General features: G+C 32.6%; 1 protein-coding gene across 4 annotated transcripts in view; it reads left to right on the forward strand.

The window, feature by feature from the left end:
* Positions 1-640: 640 nt before the first annotated feature.
* The window catches only part of LOC119069790 (microtubule-associated protein futsch), a 60,485-nt gene continuing 47,603 nt past the window's right edge, over positions 641-13,522 (forward strand). For all 4 annotated transcript variants that reach the window (XR_005086410.1, XM_037173932.1, XM_037173936.1 and 1 more), the window contains exons 1-2: positions 641-972; positions 1,036-1,146. The gene's annotated coding sequence lies outside the window, so the exon portion shown is untranslated. The remainder of the gene's footprint in view (positions 973-1,035; positions 1,147-13,522) is intronic.

A 13,522-nucleotide genomic window follows, 5' to 3' on the forward strand; every position in this document is an offset into this window, starting at 1 on the left:
AGTGGACTAAACTTTTCTGTTTTTGTTTTCGTATATTTTATACGCGCTATATCTTTATAGATAGCGTATATACTACAGACAACATACAGGTATGCATACCTTTTCATTTTCGTTTGAGAATGCGTTGAATATAGAGACGACATATATATAAAAAACGACTGAGTCTGTTTTTAAGTCAAAGATGGTTTCAGAGCACTCTGCAAGGCTATTTCATCAATTGACGGTTTATATCACGACGATTTTATTGTATTGAGTAAAAATTAAGCATGGAGATGTGACATGATAGACATTGCATATGGTTATAACAAATGTCGATCTGCTTATACTAGTATCATATATATGAGTGTATGTTCAAAGTCATTAATAAAATCTATAAAATTTTATAAATTTAAATGAAAAAAAGTTATAAACAAAAAGTACACTCCATATAACACAATAAAAATGTATAAAATGTGAGTGTGCAAGCAAAATAAATAGTTTGTATTAACCTACAACGAAATGGAGTAAGATAATTTTATGTTTTTGTTATTATTATTTTTTGTATTTAATGCTCAATTGTAAAATGTTTATGCCGCTGGTTGGTAGTGTGGTGTATTTGCTATCCCCTATATGATTCACAGGTTGTAACAGCATTTGCTTCAGTTTGTCTACCGCGGTCGTGTAGTGAGCATAACATTGATTTTTAAGAGAAAAAAAACAAACAAATAAGCGAAGACGAGGAGGTTTATTTTCTTTTTAACAATTTTTTTTTTCGAAAAAAATTTAAATAATTCAGACAACGAAAAGAATTTTTGTTTTTTAGTTTTTATCGTCTCTTACCTTTTCCGATTCATTAAACGGTTTTTCCATTAATACAATAAATTTAAATAAAAAAAACATTCCGTGCCGTGCTATGCGTTCACTTGTAGTGATTTAACCAAAAAAAAAATCGTTGTTGTTATTTGTTTTCCACTCTGAACTGATTTAGTTTCGGTAAATGAAAACAATTATTGTTGGTATTTCTTTTTGGTTTTTAATTTGATTATAATTCGATAGGTGTGTGAAGAATTCGTCTGATTGATTGGGTATTGTGCTATTGAATTTGTTCAGTTCTTATATGCTCCAACAAAGAGAATTTTAAATTGCAGAGAATACATTCTTCAGCAGGTATGTACCTGATTTAACCATTGTTTTTTTCGTTTTGAATAATTTCGTCTTGAATTGTGATCGTTTAAAAATGTTTTTTCTCACCAAGTTTTATCACTCTTTCCCCAGCTTAGAGTTATTACCTACATTACGTTCGGTTATGCATCTTTTTTTTACCGGAATTCTTACGCAATTCCAATTTTTACATTACCATCTCTTTAAAGGGAGATTACACAAATGTATGCACAGACAGGAATGTGGTAAATTGTCGACCTTTTTCTGAGCAAAAGATAGGACATCGATTATGTCTAGTTATGTGTCGTACAAATCTACTTGTAGGTGTTCCTAGGTGTTCCTGCCTAGGTGTTCGATCGTTACCTATTGCACATTATATTTTTATTTTACATTTGCCTATTAGAACAATTTTTGAAAGATATTCCTAAATTCTAAACTTTTGATTGCAAACAAAGGAATTGCTAAGTACTGGACAGATCTTGGAAACCAAATTTGTTTAAAAGTATCTCTTATTCTTCTTCGAATGTGTTCCAGTTTCACAAAATATGAGTGAATGCATACCGCCAGAGACTCTTTGTTGTCCCAATTTAACGTTTTAGGAAAATCCCCAAATATAATCAACCAATTTTAAAGTAACATTAGACATGAAATTATAGCTTCTCTGTACCTTCGCAACTATTTATGTAAAATGTTCCTTTTACACGTGCCCAGGCGCGGTGTAAACGCAGGGCATCCAAGGTGCCTTATTTTACAAATTAAGAATTTTATCACACTTTCGATTTCATCGAACCAACACACTTTCGTTTCTCTCTTTCACTACCAAACTCATTTTTGCATGTATCACGTAACGATGCAATGCTTGTTGGTTTTAAATATTTACTTACAACGGTTTTATGTTTGATCATTAAAGGAATAACGCATCATCTTCATGCACAATTAGTAAATACGTTTTTTGTATGTTATGTTGAACAAAGAATGTTGAAAGTGAGAATTCCATTTGTTGCAGTGCAACACCGATTGAAATCAAGGAAAAGTCGAATCCGGGGTCTCGGAGATTTTTTTTATGAAATTCTAAAATTGAGTCAATTTTATCGACAAAGTTGTTAACTGCGTCATAATAAAGGAAAATGGATGAATCATGGGAGGATGTGTGGTCTTACGTTGAGAGACGAAATTCCACGTTTAAATGATGCGTAACATATTCACCGAATTTTGATTTGCAATTAAATATTCGAGAGATGATGTCCAACAAGAAAGTAACTGTGCCTTTTCGAATCGAGCTTAGACTGACCCCAATGCTTCGATTATTTTGGAACATTTTTTTCTGAAGTAATTGGTTCATTCGATTGTCCGTATAGCTGGACAAATCAGTAGATGTTACAAATCAGAAAGCTAGAATTTTGTAAGCTTTTGAATGTACTTAAAGGTCCAACGTGTCCCCATTTAACAACCTTTTAATTCATAAAACTTCTTCTCTAACCGTTACATATTTGACTGTATAATAAAGGCTTTTAAAATATTTCTTCTTTAAATATGGCAATGAATGGCCTCTCAATAACTGAAAATTTACACACAAAAAAACAATCTTAGCAAATCCTTAAACAATAAATTCTCTTCGGATAACCTTACGCTTTCAATTCGTTTTTTAAGTAAGCTGAAGAAAACTGATTGATTGCCTGTTAAACAAATACTATAATTCAATTAGGCGATGCAATGCAATTTCTTACCTGCTTTATTATCCATGCATCCGACCTTCATATCGAATTAAAATGTATAAAATTGCAACGAGAGCTTTACTTTTCAGTGTGTGTTTTGTTTTCGTCGTATTTTCATCTCATTGATTGTTGATAAATTGGCATATGTTTTAAATGCTTACGTAATTGGTTCTGTTTCCAATAAATCTTGCATAGTGATCGTCAGATGTTTTAATATAAGGCTGTCAAATGCGGTCTGGCCATAAATTTCGAAGAAGGATAAATTTTTGAAAATTGCAACTTTTTTGTTTAGGTTTAGATGTTTTATAGGAAGGTTAGCTGGTAGTAGTCAGAACTCTTTTTTTTTAATTTATATTAGGATCATATGGTTTATGAGGCACAAAAAAAAAATTGAATCAAATTTGGTGTCGAACGAGCCAGATTATTTTTCCTGACGTAATAAATTAGTTTTGCTTCCAAAATTCTTGTTTTAAATGACCATAATGCACTAATAGATGGTGGTTTCATAGCACCATTTTAAACATAAATTTCAAATTCTAATTTTACAGAAAAATATTTAAATTTGAATATCTTGCCTACGGTTTTTGTTTTCTTCTTACTCTTTCTTTCAGTTGTCTTTCCGATTTCCAAAAATTGATTTATTTCTTTCACTAATGAACGGAAAAGTGTATTTTGGGTTCCTAAACAAAACGACTCACTCATTCAATTGTTGCCGCGGCGCTCATTTCAACAAAACAATCTAATTTAAATATTTATCAACCATCCGAATATATAATGTCTATTCCTTCGGCTCGCATTATCAGGTACATGGTTTTTCGTTTGTTTTTGTTTGAAAATGAATTGCTTTTGAAAGGTTCGTCGTTTTGTGTCTTTCGTTTCAGTACGGTCATTAGTGGGTATAAATATATACCAAGAAGTACAGCATTTACAATACCAATGACATGTGAGACTTATTGATAGAACAAATATTGATGGTCATAGTATGACTGAGTAGTTCGAAATTCAAGTATTCGTACACATGATTCATACATGATCTGATCAACTTGTTTAGAAAGGCTGGGATTAAAACTCATTTATCTGAAACAATTAACCTTTTGAGAAAGACAAAATCGTATTGTAAGTTCTGCTGAAGGCAGAGTGTTTCACACGAAATCTTTGTTCTTTAACGTTTCCTAAAAGAGTCTCAAAAATACGTAAAGTTCTGGTTTGGTATAACCTTTCTTTACTTCATCAAACTTTATTGTCTTGCATTAGGTACTTCATTAGTCTTACTGTAACATTTCCCTTTATAGATAACTCTAGTCGAGTCTCAAGTCTCAGTGCTTACTATTGTCGTTGATAAGAGTTCTAAGCAACAGTTTGCTTCTCCTGTTAAACGGGGTAATTATTCAGTGACGGTTTTTTCTAGTAGGAAAAAAAATTCGTTCGAAATCATCCGACTAACCAATGTACATAGCATAGTCGTAGAATATTGCTTAAGTCAAGTATAGTACCAACTTTTGACAGTGTACCAGGTAATTTGTCATCTCTACACTGTTCCAAAGTTTCAATACAGTGTAACATTTACACTAACGGCATGGTTAATACAAATGACACTTTATTTGACGTAAACAATATTCTGCTACTTTTCTAGGTGCTTTGGACAAGCCCGTTTCTATTTACAGATTTATCAAAGGACATGATCCAATTTTACAATTACTGTTGACAAGAAATACTGAAAACATAAAAAAACGGTTTCGACATACAGCAACGCACTTCATGCAAAATCAATCATAGTTGACAGCTGTCAAATAATGCTATTTTGTATTAAATGGCTGTTTATAGAATTTGACAGTTGTAAAATAATGCTTTAGGTGCGTTGCTTACTGGCTTTTTGGATGGAAGACTCAAATGGTATGGATTAGATTTAGCTCAGTGGTTTTGCTAACAGAATTTTATGTCTAAGCAACGCACTTCAAGCATAACTGGGTACTCTAAATAGTGTCACACAACTGTAAAAATATTTTCATGTAAAACAGAGTGCTTTCTGGTTTCTGCAGCTGAACACTATGATTACTTTTGCTTGAAGTGCGTTGGGCTAAGTCATCGTCAATATATCAACAGCCCGTTACACTTTGGGTATATTTATCAAGAAATTTAGATTTTTCAGTAATAAGTCAGCTAATAAGTCATCTGTTATTAGGAACGACGACACAAAATAAGTACTCAGCTCTATCCAATGTAACCTTATACAGCAAAATGGCTAAAACAAATCAATTAAAAGATTTGTTGCAATTCATTGAAAGTTTTATTTTAATCAAATGAAGTAATAGACTCGATAATGATATGCTTGCTTGCTTATTTGGTATATATTTGCAGACAGATTTTTTTAGGCAATTCTGAATGGGACCGGTCTTATTATGGTAATGGTTTCTTTTTTCGGTGAATAGGTCAATAAGATTTGGCATTGGTGATCTTCGTGATATATTTTTTTCTCTTGTTTGGTTGCCAAAAATCAAGTTGCAGTCATGAAAGTGTGTGCAATCAAATATTTTGATTGGTTCTGCCATTGTTATAATTCAAATGACCATTTATGTATACAATGTCTGGTTCAGAATCGGATTCTGTGTATTGTGTGTGTGTTGCAGTGTACAGCCATCAAAATTATATAAATCTTTTACGCTGACTAATCGACAGTTGTGCGCAAAATTAAATATATGCCAGTTATACGATCGAACACAACTAATATAATATAAATGAAAGCTGGTTGTGTGCAATATTTCTAAATATTCAGTAATGCAATATATATATAACTTGACTGCAACCTGCAAAAGTATATATACAATTTTCAATGTTTTTTCAATGAAACATATAACCTGGTCTGACTCTGCATCTCATGTCATCGTTGATAAAGAAAATTACATTTCTTTTTTTGGAATTCATCAACATTGAAATTGGACATAAGGCGAACAACTCTTCAACGAATGAAATGTTACTTTTGCGCCTTATATGCTGAAATTGGCTTTCATGAAAATGGAAAAAAAAGAAGAAATAAAAAAGAGCAAAATTAATAAGTGTGTGCATTTTATAACGCATTTATAAATTGAAGAGATCGTTAATACGTTTAGTCATTTAACCATTTATCTTTAATTTATAAGTGGGCTGTCTGCGATGTAGTTAACATTTTTGACGATTTTTTTTTTGTATTTATAACTGAGACTCGCACGATTCATGTATAGCGTGAGAGTGTGTTTGTTTTGCCAAATTTGGTGTACCGGTGAGAAATCATCTGGCCAAAATGAATGTAATTCTTTGATTGATTAGCAAGGTTCATATTGAATAGGTAAAATTCTTCGAAATATTTAGAGAGAGCTTAGGTACTTTGAGAAACGAAATTTATTAAATGAATTGACACATTTAAGAAACATTTCAAAGGATATTGACGCAGTAAGTTCACTTCATAATTTGCATTTAGGGATTGAATTGAAATGTTAGATAACATTGGATGCTGCGAATGAATTACGCAGCAGCATTCAATGTATTCTGGTATATTGCTTGCCTCATGCGAAAGTTTATTATCGGAAAGAAATATTTAAGATGAATCGACAATTTTATTCATGTAATGGATCATTTTCGCAGGGGACAAACTGATATGTAATGGTTAACTTTCGTTTGTTCACCCACTGTGACATTTCATTTTGAATTATCGGCGAACCTACAGTGTCAATTGGACGTCAAATATCTGGCGTTTTCAATCCTATTACCACCAATTTCCTTTTCTAGTATTGTTCATATTCGTATCCTAACTTCGACAATGGTTTGATACAAAGGAAATTTCATATCAAAAGTGGGGACGTGTCTATTAGAAATAGTTTGGTGCTTCAAAGAGGCCAATTTAACAATAAACAAACCTAAATGTACGAGTCTCCCATTTATCGCTCAGACAAGACAAACATTCCTTGGGATTAATTTCTTTCTTTTTTTCGATTTTGATGCTACAACCGATTTTCAATCGTTTCTTTTTCGTATGCGGAGGTCATCGAATTAAAATGCAATTAAATTAATTTGACGTAGAGCAGGGAAGACCACTTTACGTTGTTTCGAAATGATCGCACGTTCTCAGTGTGTGTATAAACATTTCGTTGCGCCCTGGATAAATTCAATGAACAAAATATGTCGACTTGCAAAACAACACCGTTTCCGTTTAAGTTGATCGGCTTTAACATAACAATATTGAGAGTGATATGCACAAAAAAAATTATTTTGATTAACAGTCTGTCAGCAATGCTGAACATTCACGCGTACTTCGTCAATGGTATCGTTGAATTCGTACAATAAAATGTTAAAACATAAGGTCATACTGCATCGAGTGAGATAATGAACAATTAACGTCGTGACAAAATTCTCGGAAATTTCTTTCGTGTTTTCCCATTAGCTTTCTTTGCTATTGTTCCAAGTTGACCGCACGAATTTTATAACTATGTGTTGGCGAGGACACTGTTTTATATTTAAAATATGCCATGCCTACATATGACATCACTAGGTATATATACTTCATTATTAAACTATCACTTAGCTACTTAATTCACTTCGGTAAAGAAACGCCATATATTTATAATCTATTCAATTGAATAATTTGCTCTCTCATACAAAAATATTAACACCGTCAACGCAATATAATCGCACGTGTGGTCGGTTTTTCATTATAATAATACGCGAAGCCCGAATTAAGTCATTTGAAAACAGCGTAAGTCATCAAATATGTTGCATTATAATATATTGATTCCAGTTTCGAAGGTGGGCTTTACTGTGTCAACTTAGAAGTTCAGCCATGCGAACGTGTGAAGAAAATTCAAGGAAAAATATTAAAATAGTTTTAGGTCGATGTTGGATTTAGTGATAGTCAATATGGGGAAACGGTCAGGTCTTTACTGTTTTCCTTACGCAAACTTCCGGAGAGAACTGACCTTACCAAAGTCATGTGAAACCAATTTGCTGCAATTCTTTATCTCAATTTTAATCACTTCTAGGTCTACGAGATACATCAGAGCTCTATCAAAATTTCAGATGATAGGTCTATGAGATATTGAAGCTCTCGCCATTACATCTAATCATTTAATCTATTATCTCTTTTGTTAAAAATGTATCGTTTGATGTTTTTTTACAAAATCTTTTACTTCAAGTCATTACAATTAATTACAATTTTCTTATATATAAGAGAACACCAGCCAAGGCTCACTTCAGATGACTTATGATTCAGCTCAAATTCAATTTTTCTTTTGACGTCCTATTTTAAATTGAAAAGAAACGTATGAAATTGTTGACCACTTCTTCCTAAACCACAAAACTTTAACACATTTCGGATGAAAGTGTATTTTCAAGCCAAATCCATTGTCTTCAATATATTTAAAAATAAAATAAAATTTGACCACAAACAATCAATATTAAAGTTCGTGTTTTAAATGCAAATTTATTTCTAAAAAAAAACATCAAATGGAAATGAAGTAACCAAACATTAAATAGAGACACTTCTTCAATCTAATGTTGATTCGTACGAATGGCAATTTAAGCGAGCTGGTAAAGTTGCTCCAAAATTTAATTTTTGGTTACTTTAGACATTAGCAAATGAAATTTGTTATTAATTCCTAAACCGAATGTGTTAACAATAATTTGTGTTGTACAATAAATTCAGAATTCTTTTTTGCTGAACGCATTACCAATTTATTTTAGCAAGTCTGTGCTAACTTTTTTTTTAGGCTCGTACCAACTGAGAGTCTTGAAAAGTTTGAAGAATTAATTTTTTTCCGTATAAAAAGTGAGTTAGTCCAATATTCTACTACTATTCTCTGTTAATGTCTTTAGTAAGAATATGAGCGAAATTCCTGGTTACTTCTGGTTAGTTTCACTTTACATTTTTTTCATGACTGAAAATCGATGAATAATCTACTCATCTCGAAAATTGCTAAACACAGCCGGCTGGAAAATTATTATTTTTAGGGCTTCCATAATGGGAAATCAGAGACTTTGACAATTAGAGTTACTTTCAAACATTAGTTCAAATAATCAACCATGGGGTCTCGTTTGTAGGAGAGTGAGGAACTCCAACAAATGGGACAACATTTTTAGACCCGTACGAAGTACTGGGGTCTTACAGGTTTACGCATACGTTTGTAACACGTCGAATTGGACTCCCTGAGTAAGGGGAAACCTATTGTGGTTGTCCAGAGATGCCAAATCAGCAAGAAAAAAAATGTCCGTCTGTCCGTCCGTCCGTCCGTCCGTCTGTCTGTCTGCACGATAACTTGAGTAAAACGCATCCGATTTTGAAAATTCTTTTTTTCCCCGTTTGGTAATGTCAAAAGACAGGCTAAGTTCGAAGATGAGTGATTTTGGATCGACCCCTCCTGAGCTGGGGCCCAATAAGTGCTTTACGGTTTTTCGAAGATATCTCTGGACATTTAAACGCTATACTCGTAAATGATACATCGAATGAAAGATATTTACAATACCGATCGACAAAAAAAAGTTAATGGAAATCGGATGACCGACTTGTGAGTTAGACCCCTTGGTGTGAAACAGGCACAGGGCGGCAAGCAGTTTTTGCTTGTAGGTCGGCCAAATTTGAACATATTTCGTTCGTTAGCTTTATTAGATAGGTATTGACCGTACCAATCAGGGAAAAAAAGTTTATGAAATTATGTTCTCCGGAGCGTGAGCTAGGTCTCTTGGAGTGAGCTCTTATCTGGCTACTCGGCCGTACAGTGAACGTGGAGTATTTTGTCAATATCTCGAGTAAATTTTGACCGAATTTCATGATTTTTTTTTTGTTTGAAAGGTATTAACAAATGTAAAGCGTCGGTACTAATTCCGGTCTCCTAACAAAATGGCTGCCGGCGGCCATATTGGATTTTATTAAAAGTGATATAAAGTAGGAAAAATGATGCTTAGAGAGTTTCTGTTAACATGGAAATAATGTGTTAAGTGTGAGGGGTTTCAGGGATTCCATATATGGACATCTATATATACCTATATACAGCTATATTGAGCTATATACAGGCATATAGAGCTATATAATAGCATATTCCTCTGTGAAATGTTTATTTATAGTGAAATATAGTTAAATATAGCGGTATATAGCTGTTTAATTAGGAATTTATGAAATTTGACTTCGTACGGGGCTGTCTATATTGCCTCCGGCAATTTAATTGTATATGATAACAAGGCAAAGAGTGGATAATGTAAGTGATTTAAAAGGAAGAATAGTTTTTCAGCAGAGAAGAAAATGAAGTAAGAGAAATGAAGAGTTTCACATTAAAGGCTTTTGATACGAATAGGTGTTTCGTACGGGTCGGCGTTAGCTATGTTTCTTTGTGTAGGTAGGTTTTATGGTAAGAACACACGAAAGCGTCACTGTCTCGTACAGTTCGTTTGTTTGAGGTTTCGGACACTCTTTCTAGTGATCTAAACGATCAGTTGGTAAGACTTTCAGATGTTATTGGTATGAACTTGTACGGGTAGTGTGTAGCCATTGTTTTCTATTTGTAATTTTGTCCTCGTAGGCGTTTTAAAAATCGATATTTGAAATATCACTACAAATATATTAACCGCCACGGACCATGTATCTGACTCCTTGTCAGATTTGCAGCGAAAATTAATTTACAAGCCAAACTACAAATTATGAGAATGAACTTAAAAAAAACGCCAGTCTCTGGCTTAATCTTTCTGAGCGGGCTGTTCCGTGTTCCAGATTAAGACAGCTTCCAATTTCACGTGCTTTTATGGAATAATGCGGTTTAGACAAAATTACGAGATTTGTGTGTCGCCAAGCGGCTAAAATGTCAGTCGTATAATTTTGTATATTATTTTTGATTGGCAAATTGATATACGTAATTGCGCTGGGCACAATTTGGGTATTATTTAAATATATTTTTGTGTCGTAAATATATTTTGACCAATGCGTGTAAGTGTATGGAATGGATGACCCACATTTTCATGTGCAAATTTCGTAAATTTTTTTATTATTTTAAAATGTAAGCACTTTGAGCAAACCTTCGAAAAAAAAAGTTGTGCTTACCGAGATGTTTAATTCATTTCATATAGCCCCAGTTATCCATGTTCGGAATTATTATTTCCATATAGGGAAGGTAGTTTGCCTGGAAATGGAAACAACTCTCGTAATGGTTCATTATATTTTTGTGTGATGTTGGCTATGCATATGGTTTTGGTATACATATGTATGTCTATATTGTACGAAAGAAAAGACACGATCTACACTTATGTATCATTGTTGGAACTTTAAAAAAAATCGAAATTTTTTTTTTCATCTTCTGAATATTATATTGGTTCATTGCATTGCATTTCATTTTTTTTGCCTGATTCTGATCAGACAGCGGCACTATCACATGTCATTGAATTATTATTTTGGCAATGGGCGGATTATAATATTTATTTTTTCTGACTAATTTCAAAATGAACATTTCTCAGTATACACAGAGGAAACATCAGGTTAAATACGCTTGATCTTATCATTAACATTAAGATCCGACACTACCTGCAAAGCTAAGAATACCAGTTGAAATATAGAATCAAGAAATCTGTTACTTCTATTGTTTTAAAAATTGTAAAAAATCTTTGATTCAATAATCTGTTGTTTTTTTTTAGTTCCTCTTGCTATATAAGAGAACTCAAGTGAGAAGGAGCTGCTTGTTCTTACTGAGAACAGATGCGTATAAGTTTACCGATTATTCTTAGCCTTGATATCTTTTAATAATTTCTCCTAATGTTCATAGTTGATTCATTTCAATTCAACTTTATACTTTTTTATACAAACGCGTACTTGCAACACACCAGCATTTTACCTGCACCTGACAACGACAAGAATAGTATCTTAGTTATATGAACTTGTTTTATATAAGTGTAAGTCGAAAGCTATGTGTGATGTGATACACTGTCCAATTTTCATATCATTCCAGATACGCATTGCTGGTGCGTTGGTACTGCGAAAATAAGGACAAACACCAGAGAGTTGTTATCATCTAGATGTGAGGTAGAACTTAATTTTAACGTTGTAGCTAGCGTATTTATGGAGTTATTGAGGAGTCAGTTATGACTCACAAACCAATTTTTCCTTTAAAAGTAACACATTTTTGCATGCTTTAATGGTTTTACTTTTTCAAAAAAAAAAGATTTTGGTTCAGAGAAATCATCAAAAAACGAATATTTTTGGGCACAAATGTAGGCTAAAATTTTGCCAAGGGGTGAGCGCTCTTAATGATCCCTGAGGAATTAGCATGATTTTAAACGAAACAAACATTTTTGGTCCTTCCATTCTTTGTATGTTATTTTGAATTTTGAATTAGAAATGTATTTCGCCCAGCTGTTGTGTAATCCTGTCTCTATTATTTTTTATTTAATCCCAGATTTTCTTCAGTGTAGAAGTCCTGTATGTATATATAACACCAAATTCTAGAATATTTTTTTATATTTTTTTTTCCTTAAATAAATATGACCATTTTTGACGCCTTTGTAAAATTTTCATTTCAATTCTCATGAAACATGTTCGTTTCGCTGGTAACCTTGTTCTATACATAATATTACATCCACTGAAGCTAAAATAAATCTGAGACTATGTAACGTTGATGCCTTGAGAATGCAATTGAATAATTAACGATAATTTTTTTTTTTACATTTATTTACGCACGTAAATTAATTTTCTCGATATTATTATGCAATTGGAAGTAACAACGAGCTTTTTGTTTGTTAAGCGATAAATGGGATGACTTCACTTACGTCTTTTTTTTCAATTAAGCTTTTCTACAAATTAGTCTCAGCAGAAAAAAAAGACAATTTATTTTTGAAGAAATTGTTTTTTTATCTCTAAATTTTGATGTTATTTGTGTATTTCGAAACAAATGGTAACGTTTGTCACACCGGAATATTAATGGGTTCATTTTTCATATCATTTAATATTTAATTTGTTTTTCTTATTTCATTGATGTAGCAAAATGTATGAAACGAATTTTTATTAATCAGCTAACTTTGCACCACCCGTCGCGGTCTTGCTGCATGAAATATAATGCGTACTGTGTGCAAATGTTTCAATGTTATAACCATATTGGTATTATAGTTTTGTTGTTGTTGTTAGATCACTGATTTGTCATCTTGTCGTTGGAATAATAATGTTTATTTACTCATACCTTTTGCTTTATTGCTCTATGCTGAGTTATATATATTTCGGTGTCAACCTTGAAACAAAGCAAAAATAGCACAGAACCGAGAGAACAGAATTGAATTGATAGCGATCATCATTAAATTAATGGTTCTTTGACGAATTGCACCAATTTACGTTTTGTTTCTATATTCTAATTCATTTTTGGTTTATTAAAGGAAATATGTGCAAAAACTGATTAAGTAATGAAGTAAAAGAATTGGTGTCAATCAATTACGTTTGACGTTGGTAGAGTTCGAAATAGATCTAATGAAATGTAGAATGGGGAAGGTATGGAATTTATGCGACTTAAAATCATAAAAATTATCATCATAGGTGTGCTTCTCATTCGAAACAAAATAAAACACCGTCAATGGCCCAGTGACAGTTAAATTCTTTGAGTCTTCTGATCACGGTTATTCACTATCTGAAAACATGATAATAAATACAGAGTGTTGGTAGGCAGGTCCCGTATGACTCG

The sequence above is a fragment of the Bradysia coprophila genome, assembly GCF_014529535.1.
Source record: "Bradysia coprophila strain Holo2 chromosome X unlocalized genomic scaffold, BU_Bcop_v1 contig_39, whole genome shotgun sequence".
In the NCBI taxonomy this organism is placed as follows: Eukaryota; Metazoa; Arthropoda; class Insecta; order Diptera; family Sciaridae; genus Bradysia; species Bradysia coprophila.